This window comes from Benincasa hispida, chromosome 2, assembly GCF_027475165.1.
Source record: "Benincasa hispida cultivar pf3 chromosome 2, pf3_genome.v1.1, whole genome shotgun sequence".
Lineage (NCBI taxonomy): Eukaryota > Viridiplantae > Streptophyta > Magnoliopsida > Cucurbitales > Cucurbitaceae > Benincasa > Benincasa hispida.
The window spans coordinates 56683405-56704317 of NC_143479.1; the positions used below are offsets into that span (position 1 = coordinate 56683405).

At 39.8% G+C, this 20913-nt stretch overlaps 1 long non-coding RNA gene across 3 annotated transcripts in view; it reads right to left on the minus strand.

The window, feature by feature from the left end:
• Positions 1-5930: 5930 nt before the first annotated feature.
• LOC150038030 (uncharacterized) overlaps positions 5931-20913 on the minus strand; it is a 33880-nt gene continuing 18897 nt past the window's right edge. Inside the window, exon 3 of one of the 3 annotated variants that reach the window (XR_016527650.1) lies at positions 5931-6166. This is a non-coding gene — a long non-coding RNA (uncharacterized LOC150038030). Of the gene's footprint in view, positions 6167-11658; positions 11895-15725; positions 15978-20913 lie in introns of those variants that run through there. The other 2 variants (XR_016527652.1, XR_016527651.1) reach the window with 2 other exon arrangements.

Consider the following 20913-nt stretch of genomic DNA (forward strand, 5'->3'; position numbering starts at 1 on the left):
AAAATGTCCTCCATACGGGGATTCATGAAAAAGCTCTAGAATATGCTTAACTTCGTACTCAGGAATGCATTGATGTAATATATGATCAGGTCCTTGTCGATATAGGAATGGGTCATCCCAGAAATAGAATTTGGCATCATGTCTTAGCTTTTTCTTCTGCTGGTAAAAGTAGTATCTGGTATTTGACCGCAAACGATGAAGTTCAAGATGTCTGCATACCAGGGAACATTAATGCCTACTGTCATCAGCAGCTCATCAGGGAATTTTTCCTCAATGTCTTTTTCTTTATCTTGAACCTCGCAATTCTCCAATCTTGACAAATGATCCCCGACTTGGTTCTTGGTGCCCTTCCTGCCTTTAATCTCTAGGTCAAATTCTTGTAGTAGCAACACCTGCCATATAAGCCTTGGTTTTGCATCCTTCTTTGTCATCAAATACTTGATCGCAGAGTGATCCATATACACCACAACGGTTATTCTGATTAAGTATTGTTGGAACTTCTCCAGTGCAAACACCACTGCGAGCATTTCCTTCTCTGTGGTTGTATAGTTTTCCTGTGCATCATTCAATGTTTTACTTGCATAATAAATAGGATGCAATACCTTATCCTTGTGTTGACTTAATATTGTGCCCACAGCATATCCGCTGGCATCGCACATCAACGCAAATGGTCGCGTCCAATCTGGCGCAATCAAAATGGGTGCGGTGATGAGTGTATCTTTCAATGTGTTGAATGCTTTGGTGCTTGCGTCATCGAAGTTATATTCTCGGTCAACTTCAAGGAGTGCACTCAGGGGCCTTGCGATCTGGGAGAAGTTTCGAATAAATCTTCTATAAAACCCAGCGTGTCCCAGGAAGCTCCTAAGTGTTTTTACATTCACTGGTGGGGGTAACTTGGAAATTGCGTCGATCTTTGCTTAATCAACTTCCAATCCTGCTTTAGAGATTTTGTGACCTAGAACTATACCTTCTTCCACCATAAAGTGCATTTTTCCCAGTTCAAAACAAGATTCGTTGCCACGCATCTCTTCAAGACCTTTTCAAGGTTAGACAAACAGGAGTAATAATTACTGCCGATGACTGAGAAATCATCCATGAATACCTTGACTGACTTCTCCAAGTAATCTGAAAATATTGCCATCATGCATCGTTGAAAAGTGCCTGGTGCATTGCAGATTCCAAATGGCATGCGTCGGAATGCGAACGTACCAAATGGGCATGTAAAGGTTGTCTTGTCTTGGTCCTCCGGCGCAATTGCTATTTGGTTATACCCTGAATAGCCATCAAGAAAGCAGAAAAATTAATTCCCTACAAGTCTGTTTAACATTAGATCAATAAATGGGAGTGGGAAATGGTCCTTTTTAGTGACCAAATTCAGCTTGCGATAATCCATACAAATTCTCCACCCCGTAGTCGTCCTTGTGGGAATCAATTCATTCTTGTCATTAGTGATGACTGTCATCCCCCCTTTCTTCAGAACACACTACACTGGGCTCACCCAGCTGCTATCAGATATCGGGTAGATGACACCGGCGTCCAGCCACTTTACTATTTCCTTCTTCACGACCTCCCTCATGGCAGGGTTCAAACGACGTTGCCTTTCTACAGATCCCGTCTTTCCTTCTTCCAGACGAATCTTATGCATACAATATGAAGGACTGATTCCTTGAATATCTGCCAAGGTCCATCCTAAGGCCTTTGCATTACTCTTTAGGATCTGTATGAGCGCATCTTCTTTTTCCTTACTTAGCAATGTGAAAATGATAACTGGTAACGTGTCGTTACTTCCTAAGTAAGCGTACTTAAGGTGCACGGGCAACGGCTTTAACTCTAGCACAGGTGGTTCTTCTAGAGATGGCTTAATGCACTGTGAAGTTCGTTCAGACAACTTGAGTGGTTCAAATTATCTTCCATATAAATTGCGGTGCAGTCCTCCTCCACTATTGCGCCGATTTCATGATTTTCTTCCTCCAGCTCCTTCAGGGGTTCGTGCCAGTGTCCTTCCCGCAATTCCTCAATATATTGGCAGTTTTCTATATCACTTGGGTACTTCAACGCATTGAGTACGTTGAATTTTACCTTCTGATCATCGACCCTAATGGTCAGTTCTCCTTTCTGCACATCGATCAGCGCTCGCCCTGTGGCGAGAAATGGTCAACCCATGATGATAGGGATTTCTCTTAATCCAATATGACAAAGTCTACCGGGAAGATAAACTTGTCCACTTGCACGAGAACATCTTCTATCTTGCCTTCAAGAAGCTTTATCGACCAATCGACCAATTATAATGTGATCGTGATTGGTCTTGCTTCGCCGATATCCAGCTTCTTAAAAATTGATAAGGGCATCAGATTTATGCTTGCCCCTAAATCGCACAGCGCTTTCCCGACCATCTTCCTTCTTATCGTGCAAGGCAATGTAAAGGTCCCAGGGTCCTTCATTTTAGCGGGGAGGTTGTTTTGAAACAGAGCGCTGCACTCATATGTTAATGCAACCGTTTCATTTTCCCCAATCTTTCTCTTATTAGCGAGAATATCCTTGAAAAACTTTATAAAACTCGGCATCTGCTCTAATACTTCTATCAAGGAAATATTAATGTGTAGCTGTCGAAGAACATCCAGAAACCTCTGAAATTGCTTGCTATCATCTTTCTTTTTCAGCCTGGATAGGAAAGGTGGAGGATCCCACCATATTTCTTGTTCACTTGGCTATCTAGTGAGGTCCTGTGCTTGTTGTTTTTCGTTGGCTGAAGGTTGCGTCGATTGAGAATTCAAATCTTGAAGAGCTTCATCTTTTGTAGGTGAACTTGCGTCTGAACTGGTACTTTTTCCACTAATAGTTGATTGGTCATCATCAACTGTCAAATCTACTGGTGTTGTTGACGCATCTAGTACTTTTTGCATAATAGGGGTTGTTGTTTTGCCACTCCTCAATGTCACTGCATGACATTGTTCTTTACCTCGCTGCCCCTTTGTTCCTGAATTGCCGTGGCACGTACCAGGTATTTTCTTCTTTGATTTCCTTGTAAGCTGATCTATCTACTCTTCTAATTCTTTAAAGGAATTATCTTGCGATTCTCTCAATGCATCGCTCTTTTCAATGTAATGTTTTAACGATGTCTCCAGAGTTGAGGTGCTGCAAGAGGTATCATATAAGAACGGTTGGTCACAGGGTGGTATACCTTGAGAATTACCTGAGTTACAGCCCGAAGTTATGAAGTTGCCTCTACCCTCTTGATAACTGTTCTGATAGAAACTCTGACTCCCCTGGTTGTGATTCCCGTCCCAACTTGAAGTTGGGTGATCCCACCAACCAGGGTTATAGATGTTGCCAAATGATTAATCATAGAAGAATATACGGGTTGTTGATTCCATGGGCAGGCTTCTACTGGATGTCCCTCTCCACATTGGACGCAATTCATTGCGGCCACGTGAGTCACCGCATTAACTTGCGTTGATCCTTGAGAGAGAGTTCTTTGTTGGTTAGCCACCATCTGGAATAGTAAGGTCATTGTGGTCATTTGATCGATCAGTGCGCTCATTGTGTCTGTTGACACACCAGCACTTTCTACTCTCTCTTGTTCCCGACCTCTTACCTCGAGCCTGGTATCAATCCATTCATCAGAATGTTGCGAGATGCGATCCAATATGTTCTTTGCTTCCGTATATGATTTATTCATTAATCCCCCTTCTGCGAAAGCATCGATAACTGCTTGCGTTGATTGGTCTAAGCCATTGTAAAAGGTTTTCATCAAAATACTATTGGGAATCTCGATGTGCGGACAACTTTTCACTAACTACCGGAATCGCACCCAGGCAATGCTTAAGGTTTCGTAACCTTTTTGTTCGAAATTCAAAACGTCCCTCCTTCTCTTTGCATTGACAGACAGAGGAAAGAATCTGTTCATGAACCTATCAACCAACTGCTCCCATTCATTAATTTCATCCAGCTCTAATGCTTAAACCTACCTCTTGGCTTCATCCTGCAGTGTGTACGAGAATAGATATAACCTAAGCCCTTCTTGAGTTACACCAGGCATGGAGAATGCGTTGCACATGTCTACAAAATTTGTCAGATGACCGTGTGGGTCTTCTCCTTGTAATCCTCCTAATTGTCCCACATTGTGAATCATCTGCAGCATAATAGGTTTCATCTCAAAGCTTACATTCCCTTCAACCATAGGTCTTGAAATCCCTGGTGAGAAATTTATAGGGATATTATGGTCAGCAGCAAGAAAAACTGGATCTTGTGCTGGTAAATTTCCCATTCGGTTTCCTACCGGTGCCATATCTTGTGCTGGTAAATTTCACCAATTACTTTGGCCCTGATGAACTCTTGCGCGAATAGTACTCTTGATCTCTGGGTCCGCTTAGAGTCACTAGATCACTCCAGTACTCACAAGCCATCAGACTACTCTCCATGTTGAACAGCCAGTACAAAGAGATCTGTCCTGCAAAATACCAAAAACACACTCAAACAATAAACGTTAACCAATCCCCGGCAACGATGCCATAAATTTGTTAATGCAAATATTGATCTTATGTCACACAACGCAAAATTTATTCTTCATAAACAATGCGCTGATACAAATATGCAATACTACTTCTAGATATGCGTTAATTATGAATGTTCTTATAGTATGCCTTGCGTTGTCACAAGTTTTCTTACGTTGGAACCAAGTGTAATTCCACCGCAAGTTTCTCTGTGTGATCCGAGGTCAAACACAGGGACTGTTTGAGGTTATTATGGTATGCTCGTGGTATATGCAACCAGGTTTTTTTCAATCTTTAAAGAGTGTTTTGTACAAGTATATAGAATTTGCGGTAAAGTAAAAGAAAGTAGTAAAATGCGATAATAAAATAAGTACAGTAAACCTAAGCTAGATGATAAAAGATACAAGCTTCATGAGACAAGATGCTGGGGTCCAGGCTGGCTGCGAAGGTTATGCAAAGAACATGGAATGTGGCGGCAAGTCTTATGTACAAACAAAAAGAGAAAGATAACTAATATAAACAGCGCAAGTTCTTAATTACGTCGAAGTTATAAGTATGATTCTGCTTTCTCTTGGTGTACACCTCTCAGTGATCGACTGCGCTCCCACATATCTGTGGTGAATCAGAGACGAACGTAATGAACACAAGGTTGCTTCCATGTCTGGAAGTACTACTCGCTTTAGTTAACGCATTCTTCTAACCTTCTCTTGATAGATTAGAATGGCATCTTCACTTCTGCTCTCACAAGTGAAGATGTCGTCTAGCATGCTTTAGCTAAACGCATTTATCTCTTTAACACAATTTAAGTACTCATTTAATTCATATTAACTACCATGGGATTAAGAAGACATCATGGAGAAAGTGATTAACGGAGGAACGGAAGTAGACAGAAAATGGAATATGAAAGTAATCGAAACATTTAATATGTCTATTAAGGGTTTGATACATGGTTTGTGAATGAAGAGATAAGAAAAGTGAAATACAATGATGAAAAGAGATAGAACAGATACAAACAAGCGCCAACGTCTTGGCACCGATTCGTGTGGAGAACTGCTTACCAGATTGGAGGGATCAGATGGATGGATGAGATTCCCTCTCAGGCTTGCTCAACCGGTAGCAGTTCTCAGCACAGAGCTTCTCAGCGGGTATTTGGCAGAATGGAACTGAGACTCATCTCTCGGCCTTGTCTCGTCTTCTTCCCGGATTTCTTCAGTTAAGCACTTAGCTCAGCCTTTTCTCTCAACACTTTAGCAGCAATTAGCCCCGTATCATGTAGCATAAGTTTTCTTTGAAATCTTGGGGTATTTATAGGTAAGGATCTTTGTGTAACGACCCGACCCCCTAGGACTTAGGTTGGGCTGTTACTAAAATAAATACATGCATAGGATTTGAAACGACGCTCAGTAATGTTGAAATAAATGCTAAATAGACAAGAGAAGTTCAAAAGAAATTTATTAAATGCAATTTTTAAAACAATAATAGGGTACCCATAATTCGTAAAGACTACTAAAATATAAAAGTAACAATCCTTCATAATAGGTTTCAAATAGTAAAACTAGAAATTGAGGGTAAAATAAGGATTCTAAATTTCATGATGCGGAAGTGTAAAAACTGGTCCCAGTGGCTCGATCATGAATTCCGCTGCGCCATCGCCGGTGCATCTCTATCCTTACCTGAAACATCAACATAAGAAAGAATGAGTATGAAATACTCAGTAAGTAGCCCCACCACTAGGGTCAGGCTAGGCATCTATGTCCTCTAGATACCTGCATATGGCACATAAATACATGTAACAGACAAGAGACTGAGTCTTATCCTATTGTAGTTAAGTATGCCCACAAAACTGGTGAATCCCGAAGGAAACACAAAACTGGTGAATTCCGAAGGAAACACAAAACTGGTGAAACACGAAGGAACCACAAACTGGTGAATCCCGAAGGAAACAAAAAACTGATGAATCTCGAAGGAAACACAAAACTGGTGAATCCCGAAGGAAACACAAACTGGTGAATCCTAAAGGAAACACGAACAGGTGAATCCCGAAGGAAACACAAACTGGTGAATCCTGAAGGAAACACAAACTGGTGAGCATCTAACTAATCAATGAGGATATTCACAGTGCTAAGATTCAACATTGTATAGTTCTAAAATATACATAAAAATCCTTGATACCATGGCTTCATCACATACACATAATTCTTAATAACATATTATACATCATCCATGTATAACTTACATCATAAATCCACAACATGCAAGTATGCCTCAACACCAGCAGATCAGACATCGACATATGAAAACACATACTATCACATACTAACGCTCAAGTACTTAGGTATGTATGTAAACAAATCAAAATTCGTGCCAGAACATACTTTGATTCAAGTCATACTGTCAATCAACATGCTAACATTTACAATAACATACACTTATCATGCTAGCATACAACTAAAGCCTGGCCCGTGGGCAGTTCCAGTGGTAAGATTACTTACCTTGAAGTCAAGTTTAGATATTAATCCAAGCTAATGCTCTTTAAATAAATAAACCTTGAATTAAGTCCTCTAATACAGACATAATACTAAATTTCAGTCTTTTGAATCAGGACCCAACATAAAAATTTAATTAGACGGTCACCAAAACTTACCCAAACGAAACTTGCAAGATTTCGACTCCAAAATTTCCTCTTAGCAGATTTTAGAACTCATACCAAAACGCCAATCTGTACATGATTTTAGTCCCAAATTAGTAACTTAATTTTCTTATAGGTACCCTTAACCCAAAAGACAAACAACCCAACTACTCACCCAAACTTAACAATTCCTGACGAAAAATCAGTCTCCTCGATAAGCAACGTCCTCAAAATCCTCTGAATATTGCTTCTGAAAGTCCAAACTTAACGAATTTTAACCAAAATTATTCCAAAACAAACCACACCTAAACTTCCAGGAAAACACCTAAAACTAAGAATCTTACCCAAAAGAGATGTGACAGCAATTGTGACGACGGTAGGAGCTGGGCGGCGTCGGACGAAGAAGCGACGGACGAAGAAGTGGCTCTGGACGATAAAACGGATCAACAACGACGTCGAACCCACGATTTTAGATCTGGCACCCGCAGATGGCTGAGAGTTGACGACGACCGACACGGCGTGACAGAGGCGTGCGAAACCCTAGTGCGAAGAGTCGGCGGCGAGGAGAGGCACAAACACGCGACTGAGAAGGGATAGATCAGGCGGTTTGGGTCGCCGATGCTCGTGGACAGCACCGTTAGGCAAGGGTTGTCGAGAGAGAGAGAGATGCGAGCGGTGGAGGTGATCGACGAGCGGCTGGGATTCGTGGCTGATGGCGGATGTTCAGCGTCCGATCTGGGCGGTGGCGGCTGAAGGAAGAAGAAAAACGAAGGGGGGGTTTCGCATAAGAGTGGGGCGTGAGGGAGAGCGTTATTCTTTTTATTTTTAAAATAATAACAATAATAAAAGGAAAATAGTACAATTATAATTAAATCATTTCCTTATTCCACCTTAAACCATATAAATTTCTTTCCTTTTCCAAGAAAAATAAATTCTTGCCGTAAATTTCCAAATTGAGTTTGACAATTGAAAAGAATTTGAATAATTTCCACGGCAACACTTAAATCCTCGCACTTATACTTTAAATTCAAAAATTCCAAACGTGCCCTTCCACTAAGGATAATTACTGAAAAGGGAAAAATTACATTATTATTAAATAAAAAGGTGCGGGATGTTAGATTCTTCCCCCTTCAAAGAACTTTCAACCTCGAAAGTTCATCCTTGAAAAAGCTCCGAGTACTGGGCCTTCATCTCATCCTCTCGCTCCCAGGTGGCCTCCTTGAACTGGTGATTCTACCACAAGACTTTCACAAAAGCAATTTCCCGTCGGCGCAATGTCTTTACTTCTCTGGCAAGGATCTATATGGGCTTCTCCTCGTAGCTCAAGTTATCATTCAATCACAAGGGCTCGTAGTCGACTACGTGGGACGGATCTGTCATATACTTCCTCAAAATCGAAATGTGAAAGACATTATGAACTAAAGACAATGCTAGAGGTAATGCCAATCGGTAAGCTACAGGGCTAACTCACTCTAAGACCTCGAAAGGACCAATAAACTTCGAACTCCGCTTCCTTTTCCTGCCAAACCTCATAATACCTTTCATAGGTGCTACTTTCAAAAACACCTTATGACCAATTTCAAATTCTAGGTCCTTACGTCTCATATTGGCATAGCTTTTTCTTGTCTGCTCTGAGCTGTTTGCATACGAGCCTTGATCTTCTATATTTCCTCATTCGTGGTTTGCATTAGCTTAGGTCCTAGCAATTTCCTCTCACCAACCTCACCCCAACATACTGGAGACTCGCCACTCTTTCCATATAGGGCCTCAAATGGCAATGTGCCAGTGGCAGTCTGATAGCTATTATTATATGTGAATTCCACTAAATGCAAGTGAAAGTCCCAACTCCCTGAAAACTCTAGTGCACAAGCGCACAACATATCTTCCAATGTCTGGTTCAGACGTTCTATTTGACCATTAGTCTATGGGTGAAAAATTGTACGAAAATCCAATCGAGTACTCAATGCTAACTGGAGACTCTTAAAAAAAACTAGATGCAAAACAAGGGTCATCGTTTGACATAGCTGAAACTAGTACTGAAAGAGGTGTAACAACCTCTTCCATAAATAACTATGAAACTTAAGATGTTGAAAAAAATCAGCAACACTTCTACACGTCCGAGCTGAGAACTGTGAAAACGATCATGAAGTTAAGAAAGTCTTATATACTAAAAACAGATATTTGAGCTTACCATTCTATCATAAGGTAAACTTCATAGGTGTAGTGGAGAAACTGGTCATATGATATAATGTGTCATCTGAAGATACGTACCAGAACAAATCTGGTCAACTAAAAACTGCTTCTACTCTAGAAGCGCCAACTATGATGTCTTTCTTAGGGTCTACATGTCTAAGAATAACTCTGTCTAATTAAGCCTCACATTCATGAGAAACTCATCATAAGGCTCTATACTATCGTGGGCTATAAAACTGGCTTGAGCCAATCCTCATATTATTCTTTAGCTTTAAAACAATCACATATCATTACTTAAACCTTGTTGTGGATGAGTCTAAAATTCCCTCTAAGAATGAGGTTTTGAAGTCCTTGGATGCTAAAGCGCTAGTAAATTGATAACACATTTCCATAACCTCGTAATAACCATAATTGATCCCTGAAGTCGATTTTTACGATAAAACCTTCTTGATTCATAAGTCCTAGCTTGGATTACTCGTACTCCCTAAAGCTAGTTAACTCATTGCCCATGCAAGAGAATACATACTATCTTGTAATGCTCCAAACCAACTTTTAGTAACCTCTTACTATCAACTCAACTTTATTGCCGTCTATCCCTTATATCAATAGTTATATTGGAAGGTCCAACTTACTTACTTTTGTGCATATAACATTATTGTCTACCTCGAGTTGGATTATTTTCTCTTCTCAATCAAATTGATGGTCTTGCTAGTTCATGTTTCCAACACTTGCACACAAAGTCAAAATCCCTTAAATCTTACTAATGCCCAACATTTGCATCATAGTTCAATGTTTTACGTCTTAACTAATGAAGCCTCAACATACCATATCAATAGTTCTTGAACATCTACTGTTACTAGTAACTCTCTTTTAACTTATCCCTTCCCAACCTTCTATTTCGGTAACAGATTCTTGTGTTAAAACAAAGTTCCATACCCATCATCTACCTAAGCTATCTTTTCATCTAACATATATTGTCCTAAAGTTCCACATGATAATGAGGTATTCTTCTTTTACACCAAAACAAATACCTTGTAACCCCTCTTATCAAGCCTTCAAACCATACTTAACTAGGAGTTTCGAACACATTAAATTCTTTTCTCTTTCCAAAAAGTAAACTTCCTTGGATGCTTCTCTCTCCTTTACACTTATCTTGATCAAACCACTAAATTCAAGACACCCTCCTTTTTTTTTCCACTTTCCATGTGGAACATAATCTCTTTATTGAATTATTTTACTTAACTTCTCCATAAATCTTATCTCTCTCACTAAGAATTTCCATCTTGTAGAATTCTTCTTTGAAAATTTGCATACTTTTAAACTCCAAAAGACTTTTGTTTCTTCAAATTTGCCTAACTTGGATCTCCTCTTCACAATAAGGCTCTGGTTTTTGTCTAGGTATACTAGAATAATCCTTCAACCTAACCAAATAACACCTTACTTTATCCCCTTTAAGTCCAAGGTCATGTCCAACTATTTTAGCTTCCCTTAATGATATCAACTTAGCTAAATATTCCAAAATAATTCTTCATATCAACACATATACTTTCCCTAGTTCACCAAGTTGTAGTATTACCCAAATGATTATGACTTATGAATCCTTTCTAAAATTCTTCTCGAAATGTTGGGTTTTTAATATCTCAAAACCTTTAATAGATCCATAGTCTCTTCTTCTTGTCCTTCTTATCCATAAAACAATTTTTAACCTTATACTTGAGTACTGGCCTGCGTATTTATACTACCACAAATTGCACTATCCAACACATAACATAACACTAGTCCTTGGTCAATTCTTGTCTCGACAATTTATTCCTTGGCTTAAATATATAAATACTTTTATTTCTAAACTGTCATAACTCTACATAGTTTCATCAACCTTTAAGATCTCTGAACTGAGGTATATGTATTTGTTCGTTTCTAACATAATTTCCATGAGATAAACTAGTGCCAAGTGACCTCATAATTTATTTTATTTTATTTTCCTCCTTTTGTAGTGTCGTACCTGATAATCCTCTTATAATAACTCCTAATGAGTCACTGTCCTAACATTAGAACATAACTGGTGCATTTAAGCTAAACAAATATTTTAATGCACAATTATCATAAAACTTGTAATTGATAGGACATACCTGGCGATAACGAGGAATCCGTTCATGGGCCACAGGGACAATCAAGACTTACATAGTAAGTCAGTCTACAAAACCCAAAACATGGGCACTGATACCAACTGTAATGACCCGACCCCCTTAGGACTTAGGTTAGGCCGTTACTAAAATAAATACATGCATAGGATTTGAAACGACGCTCAGTAATGTTGAAATAAATGCTAAATAGACAAGAGAAGTTCAAAAGAAATTTATTAAATGCAATTTTTAAAACAATAATAGGGTACTCATAATTCGTAAAGACTATTAAAATATAAAAGTAACAATCCTTCATAATAGGTTTCAAACAGTAAAACTAGAAATTTGAGGGTAAAATAAGGATTCTAAATTTCATGATGCGGAAGCGTAAAAACTAGTCCCAGTGGCTCAATCATGAATTTCGCTGCGCCATCGCCTGTGCATCTCTATCCTTACCTGAAACATCAACATAAGAAAGAATAAGTATGAAATACTCAGTAAGTAGCCCCACCACTGGGGTTAAGCTAGGCATCTATGTCCTCTAGATACCTGCATATGACACATAAATACATGTAATAGACAAGAGACTTAGTCCTATCCTATTGTAGTTAAGTATGCCCACAAAACTGGTGAATCCCGAAGGAAACACAAACTAGTGAATCCCGAAGGAAACACAAAACTGGTGAATCCCAAAGGAAAGATAAAACTGGTGAATCCCGAAGGAAACACAAAACTGGTGAATCCCGAAGGAAACACAAACTGGTGAGCATCTAACTAATCAATGAGGATATTCACAGTGCTAAGATTCAACATTGTACAATTCTAAAACATACATAAAAATCCTTGATACCATGGCTTCATCACATACACATAATTCTTAATAACATATTATACATCATCCATGTATAACTTACATCATAAATCCACAACATGCAAGTATGCCTCAACACCAGCAGATCAGACATCGACATATGAAAACACATACTATCACATACTAATGGTCAAGTACTTAGGTGTGTATGTAAACAAATCAGAATTCGTGCCAGAACATACTTTGATTCAGGTCATACTATCAATCAACATGCTAAATTTACCATAACATACACTTATCATGCTAGCATATAACTAAAGCCTGGCCCGTGGGTAGTTCCAGTGGTAAGATTACTTACCTCGAAGTCAAGTTCAGATATTAATCCAAGCTAATGCTCTTCAACAAAATAAACCTTGAATTAAGTCCCTTAATACAGACATAATACTAAATTTCAGTCTTTGGAATCAGGACCCAACATAAAAATTAATCAGACGGTCACCAAAACTTACCCAAACGAAACTCGCAAGATTTCGACTCCAAAATTTCCTCTTAGCAGATTTTAGAACTCATACCAAAACGCCAATCTGAACATGATTTTAGTCCCAAATTAGTAACTTAATTTTCTTATAGGTACCCTTAACCCAAAAGACAAACAGCCCAACTACTCACCCAAACTTAACAATTCCAAACTTAACGGATTTTAACCAAAATTATTCCAAAACAAACCACACCCAAACTTCCAGGAAAACACCTAAAACTAAGAATCTTAGCCAAAAGAGATGTGATAGCAACCACGACGACGATAGAAGCTGGGCGGCGTCGGACAAAGAAGCGACACCGGATGAAGAAGTGGCTCTGTACGACAAGACGAATTAGCAACAACGTCAAACCCACGATCTTAGATCTGGCACCCACGGACGGCTGAGAGTCGACGACGACCGACACGGCATAAGCAGAGGCGTGCGAAACCCCAGTGCGAAAAGTCGGCGGCGAGGAGAGGCACAGACGTGCGACTGAGAAGGGAGAGATCACGCGGTTTGGGTCGCCGATGCTCGCAGACAGTACAGTTAGGCAAGGGTTGCCGAGAGAGAGAGAGATGCGAGGAGTGGAGGTGATCGGCGAGCAGCTGGGATTCGTGGCTGGCGGCAGATGTTCAGCGTCCGATCTGGGCGGTGGCGGCTGAAAGAGGAAGAAAAACAAATGTGGGGTTTCGCATGAGAGTGAGGCGTGAGGGAGAGAGTTATTCTTTTTTTTTTTAATAATAATAATAATAATAATAAAAGGAAAATAGTACAATTATAATTAAATCCTTTCCTTATTCCACCTTTTACCATTTAAATTTCTTTCCTTTTCCAAGAAAAATAAATTCTTGCCGTAAATTTCCAAATTGAGTTTGACAATTGAAAAGAATTTGAATAATTTCCATGCCAACACTTAAATCCTCGTACTTATACTTTAAATTCAAAAATTTCAAACGTGCCCTTCCACTAAGGATAATTACTGAAAAGGTAAAAATTACATTATTATTAAATAAAAAGGTGCGGGATACACTTTGACTCCGGCCTTGTGGTCTCCACTTGTTGTTATGGAAATTCTGAAGATGAAGGGATATTATTCCTTCTGTTATGCAATCAGACCGCCAATTCTGCACAACCGTTAGTTGTACACGTGTCTCAATCCTTCGCTTTTGTGTTGCTCAGCTGCATCTTTCGATCGTGAGTTAGCATGCGGTATTGTTTTTATTACCGCATGCGGTTGAAAGTCAGCCCTAGATCGACTGTCACATTGCGCCGTCATTGCGTTAATCGTCTCTTCATTGTTCATTGACGGGCGTAATGCAACAGAAATGCATTGATCAGTTCTTCCATCTTAAAGATGTTAGTGGGTGTAATTGCGATAATTTATAATGATTGTAATTCTGAGCTAATTTTCATACAATTGACGCATACTCACTATCTTTTGGCTGCAATCTCTAGATAAGGCAGTCTAAATAACTTGTATTTCTACAAGTTATCAACCCACCACATGTAATTAAGTAAAATTAAAACATTTTTTGATACTACATGATGGAAAAATAGGCATGCGCAACAAAAATGAGAATCGATTTTACTCTAATTGCACAAATTAAACATGCAACCCTAAATAAACTAATTAGGGTTATTTAGAAATATTACCTTTGAAGCTCCCGAAACTCATCTATCTCTGCTCGAACACAAACCGGACAACCACTAGAGCTGACCTACTATCCTCTGGACTCAGAACTGGGTTGTGGGACCCGATGGATGAAGAACCCGAAAGAGAGAAATAGATGGAAATAGTCAGTTATTCACGTACTGTAATTGGTATAACGGTAATTGGCCTAGTTGTACTTACGAGCGATCTATGAAGGGTTATCGCACTGTTGATTAGTTGATATGGACACAAAATATATCATTAGTAAAGAGAGTGCAACTTTCGGTCTTTAGTGGAGTGCTCGATAGTTAACGGATGGTGGATCCCGTGACTAAAGAGTTTAGTCAGTTATTCACGTACTATTGGAGCTTCAAGCTATGGGTCCATAAGGTCCCCTTGGTAGTTCAATGGATTCAAGTTGAGAATCAGATTTTGGTGTTGATTTGAAATGTTCAAATTGACAAGAGGAAATTCTATTATATATGATATAATCAGTGTGATGTATGAGATATATCAAATGGGGGTTTAATGCAAATATGATTTATATTAAGTACCATAAAATAGAAAAAGAACTATGATTTATATGTTAAATGAGATGAAATATTAAAACTATAGGCTATAAATATAATATGGTAAGTTGGTTATCATATATATTTATAATAATATTAATTATTTGCTAATTATCTCTTTTTCTCTAATAACCAATTGAGTGGGAGGTTATTAGTGGTTTTATGGTAACCGTGAGATAAAAGGAAAAAAAAATTCCTAAATTTAGATGAGTTGCTACTTTCGTAAAGAAACTCATGGCATTGTTATCAAGTGAAAGTGTTTCACTAAACGATGATGGAGTGTCACTATACGATAGTTCACTCAGCTGGTCATAGCTAAATGATCGCAGGGCATTATCTATACATAGGCTTCCTTCTTTTACACAATTGAGCATTCGTCTATACGATAGACACTTCTAATCTCCCACTTGCTCAATTGTCTATACGATTGTTGTTCCTCTAGTCTCTTCCTCTAACCAAGTTCATACAGAGTCCACATTTCTGGATTCTCACATCGAGAATACTAAGGTAACCATTGTGGTGGTGTCCTCACTCAACTCGACTGAGTTCGAGGTTTTGGAGGTCGTTCGTTGGGTTCGTGATCATTGAGATCATTGGGTTCGTGTTTGCTGTGGATCGTACTGTGTTGCTGTAACGACCCGACTCCCTAGGACTCGAGCTAGGTCGTTACTATACAGATGCATACATAGAATTTAAAATGATACATTTTCATAGCGAAATAAATACTAAATAAATAAAGTCAAATGAAATATTTTCATTAAAACTAAATAAAAGTCAAATAACAGGGTACCTATAAATCATAATTAGAAATTTAATGAGTCTAGAAAACTGTAAAAGTTTGGAAACGAATACTAATCAGTAAGTTTCAAACATGAAGACTGAAAGTGGAAAGACATGAAAGTAATCTAAACATCATGAGCGGAAGCATAAAACTGGTCCCAGTAGCTCGATCACGGATTCCGCTCGCTAGTGTGTCCCTACTTTTACCTGAAACATAAACATGAGAAAGGGTGAGTATAAAAATACTCAGTAAGTAACCCCACTACTGGGGTCAGGCTAGGCATCTATGTCTTATAGTTGCCTACCTCTAGTGGAACATATAAACTGCTCTCGTTCTCATGGGACACATACATACATGAAAACCTTATTTCTATCCTAGTAAGTCCCGTAGGACCCATGACCTCTGGTGAATTCCGAAGGAAACACAATCTCTTATGTACGCATGGTTATGCATACACCTCCTTCGTATACACATAACCCACTTAATGTGTACTTCTTTCGTACACATGGTTACGTATACACATAACCCACTGAATGTGTACCTTTTTCGTACACCTAGTTAAGTATACACCTAACTCACTGAGTATGTACCTCTTTCGTACACCTGGTTATGTATACACTGATGGAAAATAGGCATGTGCAGCGAAATGAGAATCGATTTTACTCTAATTGCACAAATAAAACATGCAACCCTAAATAAACTAATTAGGGTTATTTAGAAATATTACCTTTGAAGCTCCTGAAACTTGTTTATCTCCGCTCGAACACAAACTGGACAACAACTAGAACTAACCTACTATCCTTTGGACTCAGAATCGGGTTGTGGGACCCGATGGATGAAGAACCCGAGAGAGAGAAAGTGTAACATCTCACACTTTTTTTTTATTTATTAATAATGTAAAACTTTTCTTTTTTCAGTAATTGCCCTTAGTTGAAGGGCATGTTTAGAATTTTGAATTTAAAGTATAAGTGTGAGGATTTAAGTGTTGTCATGGAAATTATTCAAAATTATTCAATTTGAAAAGTTATGGCAGGAATTAATTATTTTTGGAAAAAGGAAAGGAATTAAATAGTATAAAGTGGGTTAAGGAAAGGATTTAATCAGAGTTATACTATTTTCCTTTAATTATTATTATTATAATTATTATTAGTAGTATTTTTTAAATAAAAAGAGCCCCTCCCCCCAATCTTCTTCATGCGTCTCTCGCTCGAGTGCCTGACCTCTCTCGCCGCTGCCTTCTTCACTGCCCAACCTCTCTTACCGCTGCCTCCCTCACTACCGAAACCCGTCGAAGTCGCACCGCTCGCCTAGCCAGAGAGTCGCCGTCGGAGTCGCACCGTTCACCAAGCCAGAGAGTCACCGTCGGAGTCGCACTGCTCGACCAGCCGGAGAACCGTCTGAGTTGCCGCTGCTCCAGCCCCCTGACCACCGCGCGCCACCACCGATCAAACCTCCTGACCGCCGCGTGCTGCACCGTCTTCCAGCAGCTTGACTCTTAGATTTTGGTATGATCTATTTTGTGGTTCGGTTTCTTGAAAGATTTTGGATGCCCACTAAGTTGGATTAAAGATTAAATTAGTCGCATTATCTTGATTTTAGATTTGAGCTCGAGAAATTACAAGAGCAACTGTCCAGCGGATTCAAGATCATTCGACAAGAGTTTTGGGAAGAATTATGGTCCCTATTGTTGGTTTGTGGGCACGCTTTGATTACTGAATTAAGTTGACTTAACCCTTGTATCTTTAAGGTTCCAAGCTGTCCTCCATTGGGAGTTAAAATCTGTTGGAAGGAGATTTTGGAGTGGTTGTTAATCAAGTTCCTTGGGTAAGCTTATGGGGTGTTGTGTTTTCGAATCTGAGGTGTCGCAATTATTATTGGACTGAAATTTTATGGTTGTATTTGTATGGTAGGGTCGTTTCTTCAAATCGCGGCCATCGTTTTGTTGTCCGAGTTTATCTGTGGAATTTCGATTAAGGTAAGTAATCTTATCATTGGAACTGCCCACGGGCCAGGTTTTTATTTGTATGCTCATGTGATAGTGTAAGTTATAGTAAATATTAGCATGTTGATTGATAGTATGACCTGAATCAAGTATGTTCTGGCACGGGTCCTGTTTTGTTTAAAGATACACCTAGGTACTCGATCGTTAGTATGTGATGGTATGTGTTTTCATATGTTGATATTTGATCTGCTGGTGTTGAGGCATACTTGCATGCTGTGGAATTATGATGTAAGGTATACATGAATGTAGTATGATATGTTGTTAATAATCATGTGTATGTGATGGAGCCACAGTATCAAGGATTTTCATGAATGTTCTAGAATTGTACAATGTTGATTCTTAGAACGTTGAGACTGTGTGAATATCCTCATTGATTAGTTAGATGCTCACAAGTTTTTGTTTCCTTCGAGATTCACCAGTTTATGTTTCCTTCGGGATTCACCAATTTTGTGTTTCCTTCGGGATTCACCAATTTGTGTTTCCTTCGGGATTCACCAGTTTGTGTTTCCTTCGAGATTCACCAGTTTGTGTTTTCTTCGAGACTCACCAATTTTGTGTTTCCTTCGGGATTCACCAGTTTGTGATTCCTTTGGGATTCACCAGTTTTGTGTTTCCTTCGAGATTCACCAGTTTGTGTTCCCTTCAGTGTCCACCAGTTTTATAGGCATACTTAACTACAATAAGATAGGACTCAGTCTCTCGTTTTTTCCATTTGTTTATGTGCCATAGGTGGGTATCTAGAGGACATAGATGCCTAGCCTGACCCCAATGGTGGGGTTACTTACTGAGTATTTCATACTCATTCTTTCTTATGTTGATGTTTCAGGTAAGGGTAGAGATGCACCAGCGATGGCGCAGCGGAATTCGTGATCGTGCCACTGGGACTAGTTTTTACGCTTCCGCATCATGACATTTAGAGTCCTTATTTTTCCCTAAATGTTTAGTTTTATTGTTTTAAACTTATTATTAAGGATTATTTTTTTTATATACTTTTGATAGTCTTTACGAATTATGGGTACCCTATTATTTTTTTAACAATTACATTTAATAAAAGTCTTTTGAACTTCTCTTGCTTAATTAACAGTTATTTCAACATAACTGAGCATCGTTTTAAATTCTATGTATGCATTTATTTTAGTAACACCCTAACCTAAGTCCTAGGGGGTCGGGTCGTTACAGTTGGTATCAGAGCCCATGTTTTAGGTTCTGTAGACTGACTTACTATGTAAGTCTAGATAGTCCCTGTGGCCAGTAATGGATTGCTCGTCATCGCCAGGTACATTCTACTAACGAAAGTTTCCATGTGTATATGAGGACAGTGATGTAGTGTTTTAAACGCATAATGTCTGAGAAAGGCCCAGAAATAGTTAGCTAACGTACGAATTTATGATAGGACATGGCACCTAAACGTAGAACAAGGAAAACAGTTAGAGAAGAAATACAAGCAGAGAGAGAGGGGAGTAATCAAACTGCTCTGGCGGCGCCAATTTCACCTATGACCCAAGTGGATGAAAAGGCAATGGAAGCTTGAATTAGTGAAGCTGTTGCAACCGCTCTGATGAGGAAGCTGCAGGAACTGATCCGTAGCACGATGGCAGGACAGCCTGCCCAGACTCAGGCTCAGGAGGAATCGATGCCACCCGAGCCGTTACGATAAGCCTGTCTGCAGGACAAGGACACGCAGAGCCTATCTCTTGAGGCCAAACATTTAAGGGATTTCCGGAAGTATGACCTTCGCCCCTTTGATGGATCGTTAGGAGACCCCACCAAGGAAAAACTGTGGTTGTCATCCATCGAGATAATTTTTCATTTTATGAGGTGCCCGGAAGAGCACAAACTGCAATGCGCAGTCTTCATGCTGACTGGTAACGCGGCAATCTGGTGGCATTCGGCAGAAAAGATGATCGATATTGGAGGTGGCCTTGCAACCTGGGAACAGTTCAAAGAACGTTTTTATGAGAAGTACTTTTCGGCCAACACCTGATACAATAAGCAGGCAAAATTCTTGAACCTGAAGCAGGGCGTTATGTCAGTGGAGGAGTAGAGTAAGAATTCGATAAGCTGTCTCAGTTTGCTCTTGAGCTAGTGGCCACCGAGGCAGCGAGGACCGAGAGATTTATCCAGGGCCTGAGGAGCGGGTTGCGAGGGATGGTGCATGCCTTGGATATCAAGACATATGGCGCGGCACTGCGAGCCGCTGTGAGGATTGATGCCGACTCCCAGGGGGGAGAGGAATACAGGAGGTCACTCGAGATTGGGACTTCCGCAGGGCAGAAAAGGAAGGCTGAGCACAGGACTCTTGAACATCAGCAGAGGGGTCAGAACACAGTCCATGCTCCACGTCAGTGGGGACAACAGAGTACCCAGGCTGGGAATGGCAGGGAGGATAGACTGATATGCACCACTTGCGGTAAGCAACACTGAGGACATTGTTTAGCTGGCTCTAGGAATTGTTTCCAATGTGGCCAGAAGGGATATATGGCAGTAGATGCCCAAGGAAGAATGCACCTGAGCACAGGAGCCAGCCTGTAGGATCGTTCCAGGGAGGCCCGAACCGCCAGCAACAGCAGGGAAAGGTATTTTCTACCACTCAGCGTGAGGCCGAGAAGTCAGGCACCATGGTGACAGGTACACTTCCCATTTTGGGACACCATTCTCTTGTTTTATTTGACTCTAGTTCTTCGCACTCATTTATATTTGCTGTATTTGTGAGACACGCCATGTTAGATTCAGAACCGTTTCCATTTTCATTGTCTATTTCCACTCCATCGGGAGAGATCATGTTAGCTACAAAAAAGATAAAAGCATGTCAGGTAGAGGTAGCCAACCGCGCATTAGATGTAACCCTGATAATTTTAGATATGCGTGATTTTGATGTTATATTAGGCATGGATTGGTTAGTTGTTAACCATGCCAGCATAGATTGCTCTCGTAAGGAGGTTATCTTTAGTCCTCCTACAGTAGCCAGTTTTAAGTTTAAAGAGGTTGGGACTGTATTCCTACCCAAGGTGATATCCACATTGAAGGCTAGTAGGCTATTCGACCAAGGAGCTTGGGGCTTTATGGCCAGTGTGGTAGACACATGGGAGAATGAAGTTACCTTGACTTCGGAGCCAGTAGTGAGGGATTTTCCATATGTG